Genomic DNA, 5,380 nt, shown 5'->3' on the forward strand with positions numbered 1-5,380 from the left:
CCGGTTTAAGGTATATATCATACATGGTAAAAGTCAAAGAAAAAAAGTTCTTAACGAGTTCTATCTTTAATCATATATTACCTTGAATGATATATACCCTAAACCGGCAAAACCGAATTCTTGTGCACAACTAGTATAAACCTTCCCGTCATCAAAGACAGGGGTTCGAACAGTTTTCGTCAACATCGATCGCCGACAATCAGTATGTTTTTAATTTAGTTGATCCTTATGAATAGATATTTCATAATTGTTTTTTTCTAAATCTCTTTTATTCAGGGACACCCAACAATCTAATGATATAATGAAAACACTCTTTAGGCTATCCAGAGTACTTTTAGATCTCTAGAAATGCATTCTAAGCGGCGCTATCAAACTTGAACCTGTTCGGTCATCCTAGGAAACCTGAGTCTTTTCGAAATTACAGGTGGCTTCAGTATTATTTTTCCGAAAATTTTAGTTGCAGTTTAACATACTACGAAAGTGAGAATTTTTCGGATTCCTCTCTCCATCACATTTTTGAATTCGAAAATTTTAGGTTTCCTTTTTTGTACCAAAGCTAGCCTAACTTGGGTAGTGAAATGTGAAAAATTAAAGTTCACAAAATCTACGGTACCGTATTTTTAAGATAAATGGAGGAAGATACCTTCGTTGATTTGAAACCTCATCGTTAACAAATTATTAAATCTAAAAAAAGGACGTTCACAAAACGTACAAATGGCTTTTGTAGGTTATTTTTAACTCATTAAAAAAAATTCTTTGCTGGCCGCCAAAAAACGATAACTCTTTTTATCTTTGGAAGGAACATATTATAATAACTCTTTTTTTGCCCCCTGCAAAATTCTACTGATATAAGGACACTGAAATTTCCGAATTTCTTTGTAAGTTTTTGCGGTTAATGATAATTTGATACAATTATGTTAAACTTGTAAATACTACTTCAGGGATAAGAGTTAGGAATCCAAATTTTGAATTAAACAAAATAACGTTTCAAAAAGAGCCCTGAACTTTTAGGTGGCGCAATCTGATCTCGTTACCAGGATATATAACGTTCTCTTCTTTCCAGCTTTCTCAGTTTAACCTAAACTGCAAACTAATGTGCAACTGAAAACTTGAGTTAGTGATTTTAAGCGAGTGAAATGCCAAAAAAATCGGCTTCCCCTTTAATTCCCTCACAATTAATTACGAGAGGTATCTAAGTTGAAAAGAAGAAACCTAAAAGCATGCCAGTTTCTAATTCCCAGTGATAAAAAGTTATAATAATGGTGGGATGAAAACATGTGGAGTTAATGCCTTATTGCCTTCAGTCTGGTTGACTAGACTGACGACTGTGTTGTTACGAACCCAAGAATAATTTGATTCATGGCTTTATAAATATTCCGTCTTTACATAAATTTATTTCGACATTGATGAAAGCAGTTGAAACAAACACTGAATTCTAACAAGATCTAGTAATGTTTTCACAACGAGAAAGTAATTGGCTTTTGTCAGGCTATTTTTGTGAGAAACAAATGAATCTTTTTTTGTTCGCAGCCAAAATGATACCACTGTATTTGGTTTCGACCCTTGACTGTCTGAAACACCTTTCAGAAATACATGTATTCGCCCACCCGCTAGTCTGCTACACAGCCGTTTTTAGTGTCGTCACGCAACGCTCCTCCCCACAAATTATAAAAAAAATTAATTTTCATATCGCTCCTTTCCACTACCTTCTTTATTGCTGACATTACTGCTTGCCTTTCTTCAACGAAAACAAGGTTAATTGCTTAGGTGCGGAGAAAAATTAACGTATTTAAGAGGAAAAGCTACTTCGCATTGGAAGGATAATTTCATGGTGTTTGTCTACTTCAAAACGTTTATATATACTCCGTTCGACGGTACGAGTCTTAAGTCGTTATCGACTTAAGACTCTGTTAAGCAGTTTATGTTCTCGAGCTTCACTTTTTCACGATCACTTCAAGAAATGAAATTTTTAATGCGCAAAAGTTTCTGATCAATTTTTTAACAGATTTGTATTTTTTTTGTTTTCGTGTACATGTCTAAGCAATTCTTCATTAATTAGTTTACTTATTTAAATTCGGTCATAATGTTTGCTCTCTTCGTGAAAAGGTTTAAACATTTTGCCGGATGAGTTCAATGGTAAAATAGAATAAATGCTTCCTTAAAGAAAAGATGTTTGATCGCAGTGGAATTAAGACAATCTTCCTTTTGCCTCCAGCGAAGTTAAAATTGAACAGCTTGCGAACATTTTCATGTTCATAATCTCATGCAAATTGACATTGAGTGTCTTCTTTTAGTTGTATAATTACATTTTCTCTTCCCATCTTTGCTGATCTGTATAAACCTATACAGGGTGTAAAAAATTGCCCCACTCTGGCGAATTTGAGTTCATGATGGTGGAAAGCGTGTGAAATGTCGATTCAGTTGAGAGTAACAAATATTTTCCCTTTAATTCACCTTTCATGAGTATAGTCATTGTCGAAAATATAAAACAGGTTAAAAACAAAAAACAAAAATAAGATAAGTAGCCTGAGTTTGTGTTAGATTGATTTTCAAAATGTGCTTCTGCCAAATAAAAAACGAGGAGTATCTAGTGTTGATGGGAGTTATGCTTCATTGCCGACAACGTGGACGACCACACAGAGACTATTGTTAAGAAGTAACAGATCACTTATTTGGTAATTCTCGCTTATTTCGTCTTTAAAAGATATCATATTTTGTGGTTCGATGAAGGTAGGCACCTGGTGTTTATAGGAAGCCTATCCGTCGAAAAGTAAATCTAAAGGAAATGAGGTTTTCACCACAAAACCAAAACTGCTTTTAATTTGTAGACTTTTTTTATTTATAAGTTGAATTTTCATTTTCTTTGCTGGCCGCCAAGAAATGATAACTTTTTCTACCCATGGAAGTGAAAAAGCATCTGATAAATACGTTTTCAGCCTCTGCAAAGTTTTACTGATATTGTACACTGAATTATCCATTTCGTTGTACTATAGGTTTTTGTGATAACGGGTAATAAATAAATAATTATGATCTAGCTGCTGTTATTAACAACTTGGTGTTTTACTGCACCAAAGACAGAACTGGCTAGAAAACCAGATTTTGAAATTAGACCAATTTAATAACCTTTAAAACAAGGCCTTCTATTTGCTGTCGCACGCTTTCGCCCCTGCTGGTTTTTTTTCTGTCTGAAAGGAAGTAAAAATGGTCGAAATTGGCTCGTACTCCTTGGTCATGGGGCTCGCTGACGTACAAGTGCTTACCAACAACTTTTTAGTATTAATTGAAAACATTGTTTTTACTCGCTGAAACTCCCCTATATTTTCTTGGATTTCGAAATTCCTTTTCTAGCTTTATTTATCAATTTGAGTCACCGGAGCGAGATAAGCTCTTAACTAATGCAGGGGCGGATCCAGGATTTTTCTTAGGAGGGGGTGCACTCGTCTCTTGTTCTACTTCAACACGAATAAACCACATAGTTTTTTTTTTTGCAGAATACCAGTTGTATTAGAAAACCGCAGGTCATCTCGGGAAGGGGGGTGGGGGGGTGCGCACCCCCTGCACCCTCCCCCTAGATCCGCCCCTGTAATGAAAAATCACTTAAAAGTAGAATTATATTACCTTTTTAGACTCTGATGTAATACACGAAGATAAAAACTTTACATTACTCAAAAGAATTCTAAATGGAACTACATTTTAATATAGAGAGGAATTCTGATTTACTCCGTTAAGTTAATTCAAAATTATAATTACCTCTATCTAGGTAGTCGATGGATCACGTTGTTTTCTCACTTTTCTTATTTTTCATATGCCAGATTTGCTGGCAAATAACAAATAAAACTCGTGAAAAATTTCTGTGTGGCATTTTTACCGAAAAACAATAATTTTCACTATTAAAATTTCTACCACTTACCGTTTCTGCGAACTTAACCACAGGTTATGATTCAGTAAGCGAGTGAAATGTTGAAAAAATCTTTCTCCTTTTATCCTCCATTCACGATGCTTGATTACCGAAGGTAGCTAAATCAATAAAAAAGAAGTATGTCAGTCAGATTTCAATTCCCGTCGATAAAAATGGAGAAAAAAAGGACATGAAAACATGTGCCTGACGTTATATTACCTTCAGCGTGGCCTATGACTATTTCATCAGCTGTTTTGTTTTGACTCTTAACAGGACATCTTTGGCTCCTGCTCTTAATGGATAACGGAATGTATTTAGTAATTCTTGCATACAGTGTTCCGTCTTTAAAAAAAGGGAAAAAATATTGCATTCTTTTTTAGGTTGATGAAATTAAATACAAGTTCTAAAAAATCCAGTTATATTTTCACAAAAAAGTAATTGGCTTTCGTCAGACCGTTTCTGTGTGTCATAAAAAATATTTTGCTGACAACCAAAAATTAAAACCATCTTATTTTCGTCCCCAAAAATGAAACTGGCAGCGTTTCCGAAATATATTTATTCTCCTTCAGGGCAATTTTACTAATATGACAGTGAAATATACATCTCTCGTTGAGATTTCTGCATAGTTAACAAAAATCAAGACTGTATAAATTTAATTTAATCCAGCTTGTAAATAACTAGTTATTGTATGTGCCAATGTTGGAGCTCGATGTGTTCTTACACAGCTGATCAGATTTTTTTTCTGTGAGCGTTATTAATGCGAATCTTGCATTTCAATTATAGGTGTCTCACTTTTTCAGCCCAATAGTTTCCCCTTACTTGTTTCAAAAGAGAAAAAACTGGTAAATCTCAGTGGGCACGATGGCCAAGCAGAAAAGAAAATATGCCATGTGAGAAAACAGCACGGTGCCAATTTAAGTCTCGGTAACAGGTAGGTATTAATTATGCATTGTACACTAGAAGAAAACGAGATGTTAAAGACCGGAAATCTTCATACAAACCCTCAGTATATAATTAATGCAGCGGAAAAAGTCTCAGCAAAACTTGCTAAATTGGGACAAGGTTCTTCTGTCAGACCTTACAACCATTTTTTTAGGAAAAGGGAGAAAGACATTACAAACAGCGTTTTTAGTTGTTCTTTATGAAATGTATGTGACTTAGCACCTAGTTCTACATTAAAAATAAATAATTCCACTCAATATTTACAAAAGTGAAGTAAACATTGTAACCATCCTCCACATTCCCCTACTGACTGACTAGAGGTTAATACAGTTTGTGAACTACAGGTATCACTATAGATCGCAACTTTCTTAACAAATTAAGAACAAGATTATAGGACAATAGTACTGTCAGTTTAATTATTCTTAACTTGCCCAAATATCGCTAGATGCGAATATGAAAACATCATCTAAACGTGATGTGAGAAATTGGATGAAATTTTCAAGGATTTCGAATTCGTTTTCCAGCCTCACCTGTTTAGGT

The sequence above is a fragment of the Porites lutea genome, chromosome 13 (genome assembly GCF_958299795.1).
Source record: "Porites lutea chromosome 13, jaPorLute2.1, whole genome shotgun sequence".
Classification (NCBI taxonomy): Eukaryota; Metazoa; Cnidaria; class Anthozoa; order Scleractinia; family Poritidae; genus Porites; species Porites lutea.